We start from the raw sequence: 15,906 nt of genomic DNA on the forward strand, positions 1-15,906 counted from the left end.
CTAGGATTGAAAGGTGGAACACTGAGAACATGCGGCCGGGTACTGCTACATTTGCAACTCATTAGTTAAGGATTAATTAAAGCAGACAACTGGAAGTTGAAGTACAGCTTTGACCAATTGTGGTAATTAACACATTAATTTACACTTTTAGTTAATACAATATTTTATTAAGGAATGAATACATTAGGACACATTTAATTAATTATTCATATATTACTTAATCTATCAATCATATAGACTCTTTATTAGTTGATGATGCAGTAATAGATAATTAATGGTTTAGGTCTTAATGAGCCATACATTAACACATGATTATATGTGCATTAGTTAAGCTTGGATTCATGTATATTAGTGTAAAGTGTTACCATTTCACTGTTTGTTTTTAAAGCTCTTAGTGGATCGAATCCTAAATATATCTGTGATCTTTTAAAATCCAAACACATCCGTTAGATCTCAGGGGTCTTCTGAGCAAAGATTGTTGATGGTCCCGAGATCTAGATTAAAGTTGAGGGATGACTGTGCTTTTTCTATTGTTGGGTCAAAACGGTTTCCCTCAGATTAGTTTAACTCTTAAGTTAAAAACCCATCATTTTTAAGGTCTATTTTTAGCAAGGTTTTTGTACAGCACAGTGGTCAACTACTTTTGTTTTTGTTGTGCTCTATAAATAAATTTTGATTTGATTCGATTTGAACTTCCTGAGATATCAGGCCACCACTAACCTTTACGGAGGAGTGAGAGAGGGAGCCAAGGGAGTCCAGAGTCCATGAGAGAAAAGCAAATGGAGGATGGAACATACATTTTTCCCTCAGGACCTCCTGGTGGAGCATGTTCGGACTGGCTTCTGCAATCTGATCATCAAGAGACCATTGGATAAGGCTGGCAACTATGGAAAGAGGGAGTATCTTGTCTGAAAGGGCCAATTGAGGAGTCAGAGAAACAGAGAAATAAGTAGAAGACCACATGTCAAGCACATCATTATAAGGAAAACAGCATGTCTTTATGATTCACTATATTATGTTTTCAGTACACTGCTGTATATAAAGTAATATATGTACTTCTTCAGCAGGCTAGCATATGTTTTTTCCTCAAATGTAAGTAGCTAAGTATCTCTGGCAAGCCTGGGGATGATGGCCCTGGCCCACACTTATTGTAGAGGTGCACACCCTGAGGGTGTTAATAAAACACCTGAATATTGGTAAAGCACCAGGATTAGCTGAATCAGCACACTGTCAGGCTCATAAATAACAGATTCCAGCCCGTAAAGATGCCATCACAGACTGCAAAAGTCACCCAGAGCTGCAGCATCGTTCTACTTCTCCCCCTTCTTTATTTAATGGAGGCAACCAATTAAGCAAAACTGCAATGAGTTACGTTTAAGATCAAATGGCTTATCCATACGTTGTTTTGTAGCTTGAACCTATTATATGAATACTGACCTGTAAAAGATTGCCTCTGTAAAACTCCCAGTTGTCTTGTGATATTTTGTGTCCATCATTTTTTTTACTGCTAGTCTCTAATATAAGATTTTATAAAAAAAACAATATGCTCAGACAATCACACCCCTTCTTCCAATTATGTATGATTTCTCTTTTTCTGTGAAACACAAAAGGAGAAGTTTTGAACAATGTTCATGCTGTTCTCTTCCATACAATGAAACTGGATGGTGATCATGTGCTGTCAAGCTCTAACAAGAGAAAAAACACCATATAAGTTTCATAAAATATGACTCATGCACTACCTCTAAATCTACTGAAGTTAGACGACAATTTTTGTTTGAGAAATGGACTAAAGTTTAAGGACATTCGGCAACAAAGAGCTAATTTTGGTCCCACAGAAGAAAGTCATGCAGGCTACAAGAGACATGAGCATGATTAAACGATGACTGATGATGACATTCAGTTCATATTCTTTTAAAGTATATAATTACTATTTTTTAAGTAAAGTAAAAACAGAAAAATGTAATTATTAATATATTGAAATCTGACACAGGAATTACATTAAAGATTTAAAGTTTTAGTTTTACCATAAATGCTTGTAAGTAATTTCAGCAGATAACTTTAACCATAATTTAAAGACAATAGAATTATGAAATTACATATAAAGATCAGGTGTTGTAAAGCTCTAAAGAGCACAATAAAGGTTACATATTTCAAGTCTTCTAAAGCCAGATGAGAACTTTTGTTTGAGGAACAGACTAAGCTTGGACATTCAGTTTAAAAGAGCTCATTTTGGTTTCACAGAAAAAGAAAAAAAGTCAGAGGGACATGAGCGTGAGTAAATGATGATCTATTTTTCATTTTCTGTGAACTATGCCTTTAAAGCAAGTAAAAAAACAAAAACAAAAAAACAATCATTTTTCTTGCTCTATTTTTAGAGGCAAAATCAAAGACTTGTTTACAAAAAGTAGAGAGATTAAATTTTGGCATCAGCACTTTTCACTGTGACTCCCTATTTGCTTTGTATCTGCAGAATATTTCTTGAATGCAATTTGATTAACTACTCAACTGTGACCTAACCTAAATGGCCTATTGTATAAAAATCTGTTTTAATGCTGACGCAAAATGAAACTCAGCTGAATAAGTGGGTAAACTAATTATCTCTCGCAAGATGCAATCCAGAGGTTACTGTCAATGCAAACTAGAGTGAAGTAGTCAGCTAATTAATACTTTTCCTATTCTGAAGTCTGACTCACTTTGAGCTGTTTAAAGCAACTTTTACATTAAGAATGTCAGGAATGTTAGTGCCAGCCTTTGCCTGAACCGAAAACATTTAATGCCTGACAAAGCAAGTATCTGAATGCTCCTTAGAGATCATTTTTGCAAAAGAAAACCAATTATTTAGCATAGTGGGTTCTTATATCACCCTCTCTTGCCATAAATGATATCCCAGAAGCAATCATTGGACTTGGGCTTTGTGAGCAATATTCCTGTGGTTGTTATGTTTTCATGCCTTGGAGGTCACCAGCATTACTAAACCCTAAACGTTGCATCATTTCTTCTGGTAAATTATTCATGCTCTTCTTTCCCCCCCTCTTCTTGGCCTTGCACGAGAAAAAGTGTTCTACCTGAATTAAAAACTCTCTCACAGAAGGAAACAGTGGTTATATGTGTTGAGGATCTTTATAACTGACTGTTGGCTTTATTTCTCAAAAAATGAGGACAGGTGCATTATATTAATGATACAGAAAAGCGGTATAGTGCGGTCATATTTGACAGAAGCAATGTCTTGAATATAATTTTGTCACTTCTGAATGATATCTATTGAATGTTTTTCTTCTTCTTTTCAGACTAACAGACTAATGTTGAATATTTGCATTAAAATGTGCATCACATGTCATAAATAGCCTAGAGGCAAGAAATGAAAAGAGAAAATGGAAAACATTTACAGTAACACCCACACAATGAAAGCCTTATTATATTGTATAGCTGATTCAGTTACATTTTTAATGCATAAAGAAATATGATTCATAAATGCAATGGCATGATAATTACAGGTTTAAAATTAATTTTGATATTTTTGAGGCTGACATCAAAATGAACAAAAGGAACATTGGAGCATGATTAAGATGAAATTTAAAAAAGGGGAAAACTGTAATAAGTAGTTTACCTAAAGAAAAGATGTGTACTGTAATTGTACTGAGCACTTACAGTTGCAACGTGTTTGTTGTGTATTGGTTTCTTTTTCATTCTGTTCCCCAGTTAGTCTCCGTAACTGTTAATTAGTTCCACACACCTGTTCCTGTGCACTTTGATTACTCTCCCCTTGCATTTAAGCCCTGAGTTTCCTTAGTTCTGTGTCTTTGAGTGAGCGGCCAGTAACAGGAAGAAGAAGAAGAAGTTCTGTGTCTGATATCGTCAATGTTTGGTTGTGAGTTATATTAGAGAGATTCTCCTGAGTGTTCCCTTTTTGGACTTATCATTAAAGACTGTTTTTTTTTTTTTTTTTTTTTTTTTTGTCAACTCCTTATGTGCTTTATTTCCTGTGCCCCTGCTGTCTCTGCCCAACTCAAAGTCTCCTGTGTGTCTAAAGAGCCTCCCTCTCCAGCCAGTTCCTCGGCCCTGCCTCCACTGGTTTCCTTCATCCAGTCATCGATCCCCAACTCATTACCTCTAAAGAAAGACATGCAGCCATCATCGCTTTGCATCAAAATGGCCTCACATGCAAGAAAATTGCTGCAAAGAATATTGCACCTGAAAGAGCCGTTTACCAGATCAAGAACTACAAAGAAAGAGATTCAACAGCAGTCCTAGTTCAGGACGTCCCAGAGTGTTCCAGCAAGCATCTCCTCCTGTGGAGTCAGCTATATAATCGTGTCACCACCAGTGCAGAGCTTGCTCAATATTGGCAGCAGGTGAGTGCGAGTGCATCTGCACACACAGTGAGACGGACACTTTTGGACAACGGCCAAAGAAGTGTCTAGTGTCTAGAAGGGCAGCAAAGAAGCCACTTCTCTCCAAGGAAAACATCAAGGAAATGCAGGAAGTACAAGGATTGAACAGCAGAGTCAAAGTGCAAAGATATTTTCTCTGATATCACAAGACAAGAGTGATTTTGAAACTCGGAGGTTATTACTTTGAAATTTTGGATTCTTGGCCAGGCAATTCCCTGGATTTTTATCACATAGACAGTGCTTGGTAGATCACTTACAAATTGTAGTGAATTACCGATTCTAAATTACATGAAAAAAAAAAAAAAAGTTCTGTTTTGGTTTAGTTTTATGTGTTCTCAGTTCCTGAGTTTATTTCCTGTCTTCCTTATACCTTGTCTACACGGAGACGCGTTTAGCTGTATACACTCACCTAAAGGATTATTAGGAACACCTGTTCAATTTCTCATTAATGCAATTATCTAATCAACCAATCACATGGCAGTTGCTTCAATGCATTTAGGGGTGTGGTCCTGGTTAAGACAATCTCCTGAACTCCAAACTGAATGTCAGAATGGGAAAGAAAGGTGATTTAAGCAATTTTGAGCGTGGCATGGTTGTTGGTGCCAGACGGGCCGGTCTGAGTATTTCACAATCTGCTCAGTTACTGGGATTTTCACGCACAACCATTATAGGGTTTACAAAGAATGGTGTGAAAAAGGAAAAACATCCAGTATGCGGCAGTCCTGTGGGCGAAAATGCCTTGTTGATGCTAGAGGTCAGAGGAGAATGGGCCGACTGATTCAAGCTGATAGAAGAGCAACTTTGACTGAAATAACCACTCGTTACAACCGAGGTATGCAGCAAAGCATTTGTGAAGCCACAACACGCACAACCTTGAGGTGGATGGGCTACAACAGCAGAAGACCCTACCGGGTACCACTCATCTCCACTACAAATAGGAAAAAGAGGCTACAATTTGCACGAGCTCACCAAAATTGGACAGTTGAAGACTGGAAAAATGTTGCCTGGTCTGATGAGTCTCGATTTCTGTTGAGACATTCAGATGGTAAAGTCAGAATTTGGCGTAAACAGAATGAGAACATGGATCCATCATGCCTTGTTACCACTGTGCAGGCTGGTGGTGGTGGTGTAATGGTGTGGGGGATGTTTTCTTGGCACACTTTAGGCCCCTTAGTGCCAATTGGGCATCGTTTAAATGCCACGGCCTACCTGAGCATTGTTTCTGACCATGTCCATCCCTTTATGACCACCATGTACCCATCCTCTGATGGCTACTTCCAGCAGGATAATGCACCATGTGCTCGAAATGTGCTCAAAGCTCGAATCATTTCAAATTGGTTTCTTGAACATGACAATGAGTTCACTGTACTAAAATGGCCCCCACAGTCACCAGATCTCAACCCAATAGAGCATCTTTGGGATGTGGTGGAACGGGAGCTTCGTGCCCTGGATGTGCATGCCACAAATCTCCATCAACTGCAAGATGCTATCCTATCAATATGGGCCAACATTTCTAAAGAATGCTTTCAGCACCTTGTTGAATCAATGCCACGTAGAATTAAGGCAGTTCTGAAGGCGAAAAGGGATCAAACACAGTATTAATATGGTGTTCCTAATAATCCTTTAGGTGAGTGTATGTTAAAATCATATCGGCGTTTCGTCCAGATAGATCCGGCGTTTTGGGAGCCTGAAACCACTAATTTTTTTAAACCGGATCCCAGAGTGGATAAATCTGAAAACGACACCCTTACGGTTTCGTGTGTACAGCCAAGCCGTATACTTTGTGAAACGATGATGTCATGACGTCGACCCTAGTCAGACACCGCTACGTCACGTAACAACTGCGGACTACATGCTTGTGTTTTATTTCTTTCATTTCTTTACTTATTTTTTACTTGAACGTATTTTTATTTTATTTCTTTATTTTACTTCTTTATTTATTTATATTTTCTTTCTTATGAAAATTTCTTTCTTATCTGATGCTTGACTGTTGTCTGATTAAGACATTTCATATTTCGTGCCAGGTCATTTATGTTTGTTTATATTGTTCAATAAAGTTATTGGTAAAAAAAATAAAGAAGAAGCTACGGAGCCTAATATTATTGTATACAGCACTCAAGGTTTAAAGGAGAACTCTGGTCAATTTTAACATTGAGCTCATTTTTTTGTAAATTTGGAGTGCTGTCAATACAGAGAACAAAGACAAAAATCGGTGTTGCCTACACCATGTTATCCTCTTTTTAAAATTTGCACCCTGTTGACTTCAATGGGGCAAGTTTTAAACCTGCTTTTAGCCTCTTAACATCCTTGATGTGTCATTAGTGCACAGCCAATGTGAGTGATTCCTAGAGTGAACACGGGTGAAATCTGACTGCAGCAGATGTGAAAGATATGAATAAAAATGATGTTATTTCAGCCAGCGCACATACCTGTATTTACATCCTGTTTTCGGTCGAAGTCCAAAGTAATCAATTGTCGAGTTCACGCGCATGATCATAGGTAACTAAACCTATGCGCGTGAACTCGACAATCGATTACTTTGGACTTCGACCGAAAACAAGATGTAAATACAACTCCAGTTACTATTATGGCAAGAATGGATGGCCATCAGTCAGGATTAGGTCCAGAAGCTGATATCCAGCATGGTAGAGCAAATTTGAGGTTATCTCAAAAAATGAACTTTCAGTGTAATGTGGCTGTTGTAGACAAGGAGGAGCACTGGATCCGAATCCAGTAAGATGTTTATTAAACAAATCTCTCTAAATACTCTAAATACAAAAGGGCTTTACCCTTTATAGTTCATTTGAGATGTTAAATGTTGAGAGCGCATTATTGTACCGCGAGAGTGAATCCATGTAACGAATCTCTCCACTCGCAAGCGGATTTCTTTCACTCGCACAAAACTTACTGGACATAAGTTTTCAAATATGTTTTCAAGTCTCTGTTTTCAAATATGGCTCTGCTCTTGCTCAGATTGTGTGTGTGCGTGCTCAAACTTTGTCCAGTGTGCTCTGGCGAATATCTCCTTGCTCTTGTCTTCTGGTTTGTCCAGAAACCTGTCATTTTCACTACAAGGATAATTTACTAAGCACGCCCAGCACCAACACGCAAGTCTTTGCAAGGGACTTGCCTCATCGTCATTGCAACGGTTCGTGGCCAGGTCAGATTACTTCAGAGTTTGTTGTCGTTTGTTGGAAAATCATATCACACTGCTCAGACATTCCACGACCCAACAAATGCCGATTGAACATGTTCAGTCAGTTGAAAACAAACTCCAACAAACTTCAACAGACTTGTTTGTTGTTGTTTGTTGGCATTTGTCTGTGCGGCTATTTACACAACAACTATATCCGCTTTCCGACCAAGTAGTTACAGGAACTTAGTTCTAGGAACTGTCCACTTCTAAACAGTTCTAAGAACTACTCTCCCCCAAACTCGGTTTTGCTGTTTGCGTTCGCACTGGCCAAGTGGCCATAGGAACTGGTAGGAGGGGTAAGGGAGTGACGCAAGCACGGTGACTTTTATTTTGACGGCGCGACGGACCTTTATTTTGGCAGCGCTGAAAGCGCCAGAGCAAACAATGCTCATATTCTCTGTGTTTATTAGTTAGCGATCTGTATAACAGTACTGTTTAATATGTTATTAGATAGAACTGTTATAGAAAGTAGACAGTATATGAAAAAAAGGTTATTAGCTTATGCCGTGTGGTTGATGTCCAGTGTTGCTAGTTGGGCAGAAAAACATAATCATGTTTGTCTTGGTCCCCTCAAAGTTGCGTTGGATTTTCTCTTCAGCATAAAGGTTTAGAGACCCATCTATCACTGTTTTCCATGTTTGTATAGTTAGTTTATGGAGTAAATATATAGGCTATTATCTGTGTGTTTACATTCTAGCTGTTTTAAAAATGGCGGGTGCTGGTGTTCCGTGTGCGTTCGGTCAATCAGCGTACACTAACGTCACGGGTAGTTCCTATAGTGCTGGTTTAGACCCTACTCTGAAGTAGGACCTAAATTAGTTCCTCCAAATGGAGTTCCTAGAACTAAAATCGTTCCTAGTTCCTGCGGTGCGAACACGCCGACATCCGGGTACTTTAGCCAATAGTTCTAGGAACTGTGAAAAGGTTCCTCCGGTCGGAAAGCGGCTTATGTTAAGGGGGCCTTTTTCAACTTTTGAAAACGGGTTTCAAAGTGCACGTTTTTAAAAACGATACCGGAATTGTCTCTGTGTAAACAACAAAACGGGAATTTAGGAAGACGGCGAAGTCATGTGTATTCAGTCCATAGGCGCAAAGTGTTTCTTTATAAATCTTAAGCCTTTCTTTACGGGGATCGTTTTGACAATGTTGTCGCCTGTACGTGAACACCACAAAGGAAATAATTGTCAATTTTTAGTACATTGTTGTATAAACGTGCCCCAAGACTGACTAAAACACAAGACAGCAATCATGACAGTCAGTAAGATTTAGTTTGGGCGCAGTACCAAACGTTTCCACAAGATGAAATTTGTTTCCCATTAATTTTCAATAGGGTCACTTTTGACCGCAAGGAGCACAAATGTGACAATTTTTATCAGGACCATTTAACCTTTACATATCATGTCCATAATTTTTATTTTATTTTTCACATAGCAAGTGCCAAAACCTTTACCAAATTACGTAACATTCCGATGAAGAAAAAAAAAAAAAAAAAAAAAATTTTTTGGTCAAAAATACTGAAAACACCTAACACCTGTTAAATACATGACATGACGTTTAAATAGAAATTATATTAAAGTATATTTTACCATAAATGTTTGTCACTACATTCGGGCAGTACACTTTAACCATTTTGGTGTCAAAGTCAATAACTCTTTTATAATATCAGAAAACTTGACCTTTTGTTACATGGCAATGTTAGTTCAGGTTGTACGTGGTACATTTGTTCATATGGTACAAAAACCCAATTTATAATGATATTTATAATTAACTAACTTATAACATGTTTAAAAAAAAAGAAAAAAAAATACATTGAGATCAGGATGTGTAACTTTTCAGAAAAAATAAAATATAGAACAACCTCCAGTTTTGTTAATTTACGCGTTTTGTTAATAATGACTATAATAATAAAAACAAAAAAAGAACCAGATAGGACAGGAGGAGAATCCGTGGGTCTGAAGATAAATGTGTTCCTTCATTGGTTTTTATGAAGGGGCAGACACCTTCTCAACTACAGGCAAGGGTTGTTGTCCTAGGTGGCCCAGATCTGTCACAGCCCTGTTTGTGAAAAGATCCAGCACATGTGCTACACATCAAACCTGTTACAGACTTTCTAGGAAGCTTAAATAAGAATTTATGGCCACAGTGATGGGATGCAATGGGAAGCAGGTGCAGCTTTCCCACGCTGTCAGCTGTGCTCCTGGTGCATGCCTATTATTCTGCATCAGCGATTATTGCAGGGTGGAGCTAAATAAATCTGGTAGATGAATGTGGGCATGCTATCTAGCCACACCAAACGGCGTGCTTTATATCTTCCACTCTATTGATCCTCGATTTGGCCAGGAGTTCAGTTCAATTACCCTCAATTGGACACAGGCAAATTACCCAAGCTTTCTGCTGTCCCCAAACTGATTGATAGAGTGGCCAGGAATACTGAGCGCATAAGTTATTAATGCCACTTTCAGCCAAATCCACATTGTCCAGATGAGCTATAACAAGCTTGGTATTTGAGAAGCTAGTGGGGCTTCCAAGGAATGGTCTAGGCATCACTGCTAAATAATCTGAAGCCTTGGGTAGGCAAGGACTGGACCTAAGGATCTCTCTTAGCGGTGACAGTATACAGCTTAAGTGGTTTACTGGTTTAAAAAAATGATTAACCAATTCATCTGAATCTCTGCATAAAAATTCCTTCAAAGTATTTTATGACTTCTTTTTATAGCAAGTTCCAGATAATGAAATTTGACTAGTTGAGCTATGGAGTCAGTTGTAGGATGCTGTGATTATAAAATATACAGCTAGCTCTGATGCTTAAATTGAATTGACCCATCGAAGTTCCAAAATGCTTATATTTATACGGAGCTCCGCACATTACAAGCTAAAAAAAAATTTGTTTTCACTTTATTTTGATGGTCCCTTTAACACATTCTGTTGATTATAAGTATTATTGCAGCTACATGTCTTCTAACTCTCATTAGAGTGTTAGTAAAGTATCAGTAGACTGGTAGGGTTATAATAAGCTGACATGTTAACTAGTTCCCTTGTTTTAGGTAAACTGTGGCCAGGTACTAATCCTTTCACACAATGTATTCATTCATTAAAACAAGGCATTAGCCCCTTTTACACATACAGTCTTTACTGGTAAATTACCGGCAAGAGATCATGTGTGAACAGAAGCTTTTCTAAAATACCGGTTAAATTGGTTCCGGCTATTTACCAGTAAGGGAAGTTGTAACATTACCAGTAAATTACCAGTAATGTGCTCTGTGTGAATGCGGAATGAAGAATGAAGACCGGTATGATCACGTACAACGTCTGGGTTGTTACACATTTAATGGTCACGGTCAACGAAAAAGTTCTTATGGAGATGACGTATTTACTCAGCGCGCTGTTTACAGTAAGCTTTTTAATAGTTTTTCTATTTAAATATGCACTAGATGGTCCGTTGCTCCACGTCTTCTTTTTCTCAAAGTGTCGCACTCGAGACCCAGCTGCCTTTTCTCGGCGTTGCGGCTCTGCAGTTATAATACTGTCACATTCACCGCCTTCTTCATCGTCTGTGTCTTCACTACACTTCCCAGAATCCTCTGTCATCATCACCTGCACCTGCTCCTCATCACCCTCATCATCATCATCACCGTCACCTGTTGTCTTTGTCATTATCTGTGTATTTAAGTTCCCCTCTCACTCCTTTTCATTGCTGGTTATTGTTTGTGTAGTTAGCACTCTGTTTGTGCACGCACACTGTTTCGTGTTTGTTTGGATTTTTGCCTATGGAAATAAATATTGAGTATTTAGTATCTTCGCTCTACCTTCGTCTTCTTCATCCACCCGTTGATGTTACAAATACTATTTGGATACTCCTTTTTTTTAAGAGCAAAAACGCGTTCTGTTTGATCATCCCGTTATGCATGTCACTCAGATGTCAAAAATGTTATCAGATTAAACAGATAACCCTAACCCTTCTCCTGATGCGGGCGAATGAAGAGAACGGCGTAGCGTTTAAAGATAATTTCTGATGACTGACATCACAGAATTTACCGGTATTTTGCTGCTGATGTGTGAATGGTCTCTTACCGGTAAAAAGCCAGAACGCCATTGCTTCTGTGAACAGCATATTTGTGTATTTACTGGTGAAGTTATTCTAGCAATTTTACGGTAATTTACCGGGATTGCTGTGTGAAAGGGGCTATTGAATAGTACAACGTGGCAATTATTTAACAAAAACGAGATCAAATTCTTAATTTGTTCCCCTACAATATTGTTTACTTTTTTCTTCTGCACTTCCAGACATGCCCTGGTTCCAAAGGACATCCCTCTACCCCCCTCTGGACCAAGGGGAACCCCCACTCAAGAATGCGATTCCAAACTAGGGGGACTTTGTGACTTTCTGGAACGTGATTTCAACTGGAACACGAAATAAACTAGACTATTGTATCATCTTATTGAAAAATATATTAATATGGAATAGGCAAAAGGCTTAAGAGGTTTCATATGCTCACCAAGGCTGCATTTATTTGATTAAAAATACAGTAGAAACAGTATTATTGTGGAATATTTAAAAATATATATTTAAAAATGTAATTTATTCCTGTGATCAAAGTTGAATTTTCAGCATCATTACTCTAGTCTTCAGTGTCACATGATGCTTCAGAAATCATTATAATGCGCTTATATGTTGCTCAAGAAACATTTCACATTATTGTCAATAGTTGAAAACAGTTCTGCTGCATGATATATTTTGTGGAAACCATTTTTTTTTTTTTTTTCAGAATTTTTTTTGTTGAATATAAACATTTATAAAGCATTTATTTGAAATGAAAATATTTAGTCTAATGCCATTTTTGAAAAATTAACGGTATACCTGCTGAATAAAAGTATTAATTTCTTTGGAATAAAATTTGAACAATGGTGTATTTGCAAAGGGCTTATAAAAGTTTTAAAGGGGAAAACACTTTAAAATCATAATGAATACATGTTAGGCTCATTGTAAAATCTTACTCATTGGTTATGACTCATATGGATAATATCAGTTATTTATGCATGGGGTTAAAAAGCTAAAGAACTGAATATAAAAGAGGTTGAAAAGAGATTGAATGGGTAAGATGGTACAGAAAATTAATGCTATGAAAAAGGTTATAAATGAGCAAATTACATTTTGGCACCATTTTTAAAGCTGTGTTTATTCAAGTTTTTTGTGTAATTTTCTTAACGTGTGAAGAAAAAAAATAATGGTTTGGTATTTATTCATGATATATCCCCATTTGACACATAATTACATAATTACAGTAATTCTCCAATAGAGACAGAGTGACACTGAAAATTGGTGGCCTGGGGGAAATGATTCATCATTTCTTATGAGCGCAAGTCTAATCAACATTTGTGTGTGACTGAATATTTTACTTCCATATAGCATCATTCTCCAGGACACAAAGAAAATGAATTTCATTATTTCAAGGGTTTCCAAATGAGTGTCGACAAACCTGGGGTCCATGACATTATTGCAGGGGGTCTATGAAAATTAACTCTCTTAATATATCGGATTTCTTTTTTATTTATGATAGATGGACAAGAATATACAGGCACTCAGCATGACTTCCGTCTGGACATATTACTCTTTTCATGCAGGGTACTTTCCAGAAGCAAATTAAGAGAGATTTCTATATCCGAGTGATGGTTAAAACTAGAGTAAATCCTAATTAGGTAAAAAAATTAAAACTCAATCACATCAACATCTGTCATGTTGCAGTGTGTCATATCTGGAAGTTTCACTGATGACAGATAACTCTATCTACCACAGAAAAAATACACGGGACATCAGTTTGTGATTGTCACATCAGCTTATGTTCCAAGGATTCATAAGCATAACTAACTATTCCAATCAATCATTATTCAAAACACGTGGAATGTACTGTAGCGTTCAAGTAGAACTGACTACTTTTATGATAGTTTTGAAACTAAAATCAGGGCCCACTTCAGGGCTTGAAAAAAAAAAACAACCTCTTTGTATTCCACTGAAGACAGAAAATATGAATTTGGAAGCACATGACTGTGAGTAAATCAAGTTCCCTTTCAAGGGAACTCGAGCTGCTGCGAAACGCTGTGGGAACTCTTCTGCATGATTGCGTCATGAAGCACGTATGAAACCAGTCATGCAGATTGGAAACGTCATGTGACGCCATCGCCCAGGAAACTATAAAGCACACCTGAACCAAACAGCGTCAATTATAAACACAACACTTTTGTTTTTGCCCCCATTTTTCATGAGCTGAACTCAAAGATCTAAGACTTTTTCTATGTACGCAAAAGGCCTATTTCTCTCAAATATTGTTCACAAATCTGTCTAAATCTGTGTTAGTGAGCACTTCTCCTTTGCCGAGATAATCCATCCACCTCACAGGTGTGGCATATCAAGTTGCTGATTAGACAGCATGATTATTGCACAGGTGTGCCTTAGGCTGGCCACAATAAAAGGCCACACTAAAATGTGCAGTTTTACTGTATTGGGGGGGTCCGGGGGTCACGGAATTGGGGGGGGGGGGGTCACAGTATCTTTGTGCATTCAAAATGCCATCAATAAAGTGCACCTGTGTTCGTTGTCCATAACATATGCCTACCCATACCATATGGGCAGCCCTTTCGTGCCCTTTCTAAAATCTATGTTTATGGTTTTATTTAATTTTGAGAAATTAAATGAAATATCTTTCTGGCTTTTTAGCTGTATAAAATACTATCTAAATCCATGTTTATGGTAAGAGCACACGCCGAAAGCTTTGTGCCATTTCTAAAATCCATGCTTATGGTAAGGGCACGTGCAGAGTGCTTCGTGCCCTTTCTAAAATCTGTACTTATGGTAAAACGGATCTGAAGACCGTTATTATTTCTAAGTAGGCCAAGAAGCCCTGACGCCAGTGGTGTCGGGCTCCTGAGGGTACACCCCTCCGTGGGGAAGACGGTTTTCACCTCATTATACAATGCCCGTCTCCCCTTGGTGCCCTAAGGGGCTGGTCTGCCAACCACACCTTCATGCCAGGGAGCAGAGGGTCCCAGTGAGTTTTTACCCGAGGGTTGCTCGCTCCTGTGCCTGTGCCTGCTGATCAAAAAACATCAGAGGCCAGTCTCGAGAGACTGGTATCCTTAGTAGATCTTCTGGCAGATTGGAAACTTCTACCAAATATATCTCACTGCGTCCTGCAGGCGGGGTCCTACCCTCTAGAAGTAAAAGCTCTTCTGCAAAAGGAGGCTATAGGACAAGCGGTCAGTAGGTGGACACGGCAAGAGCGCGCAAGTGTTTTTTTCTGAAATAACCAGTTCTCCTTTTATTCAGTGTTCTATTTGACTCAAGGTAAGCCTATCTTCGATTCTCTGCTTATTTTTCTTTTTTTTTTTTCATTTTATTTTATTTAGACGCGTTCCGACTTTAACAGCCGCGTGTGAAAATTATTGCAGTTTAATTGCACTTAAGTATTGCCTGCTAGCAGCTAGTTTCGATATGTCCCATTTTCGCTTTATTTGCTTAATTGCTGGCCGAGACAGCTGTCCTCACTCAAGCGGTGAAAGCATTATATCTATGTAGTTTGCGCGCTGTTGCGGAAGCATCAGTGGAAGCGTTCAGCCCTCGTGTTCAGCCTCCTCGTGTGAAGACTCGGGTAAAGACCATCGACTCTACCTGCGTGACTCCACCGAGCAAGGACACCAGAAAGGCACTTAAGTATCTCCTTCTCCCTTTCCTTTCACACTTTTATCTTATTTTCCCCTTACTCAACATGTGCTTTCAATACATTCCTGTTATCTCTCGGCAACGCCCTTTCATCACGCGCAGAAGGCAGCGCAATACTGCTAATCTGCGTCCCATTCTCTCATCCTCACACACACCTCTCTCTCTCTTTCCGTGGGTCTATCCGAATTGTCAGTCAGCAGTCAATAAAGCTGACTTTATTCCAGCCTTTGCATCTCATTCTACTCTTAGTATCTTGGGCTTGACTGAGACCTGGATTCGTCCAGAAGACTCAGCAACCCCCACTGCTCTCTCTAGCAATTTCTCTTTCTCTCACACCCCTCGCCAGTCTGGAAGGGGTGGGGGTACAGGGCTTCTCATTTCTAACAATTGGAAATACTCAGCGCTCTCTTCTCTATGCAACAACAACTTGTTTGAATATCATGCTATTACAAAAGATACCTTATGCTCCACTCTAAACTCTTCTCTAGACAATATCTGCCCTCTCTCCTCCAGGACTGCACGCGCTACTCCCTCTAACCCCTGGTTATCTGAGGTTCTTTGTGAACACCGGACCGAACTCAGGGCAGCGGAGAGGAAATGGCGGA

The 15,906-nt window shown here is 38.7% G+C and overlaps 1 pseudogene across 1 annotated transcript in view; it reads left to right on the forward strand.

Moving 5' to 3' along the window:
• LOC311090390 (zona pellucida sperm-binding protein 4-like) overlaps positions 1–15,292 on the forward strand; it is a 31,457-nt pseudogene extending 16,165 nt beyond the window's left edge. Inside the window, exons 10-11 of the transcript in view lie at positions 4,031–4,352; positions 15,158–15,292. The product of the transcript in view is annotated as a zona pellucida sperm-binding protein 4-like (transcript). The remainder of the gene's footprint in view (positions 1–4,030; positions 4,353–15,157) is intronic.
• Positions 15,293–15,906: the final 614 nt, after the last annotated feature.

This window comes from Abramis brama, assembly GCF_963993115.1.
Source record: "Abramis brama genome assembly, chromosome: 10".
Taxonomy (NCBI): Eukaryota; Metazoa; Chordata; class Actinopteri; order Cypriniformes; family Leuciscidae; genus Abramis; species Abramis brama.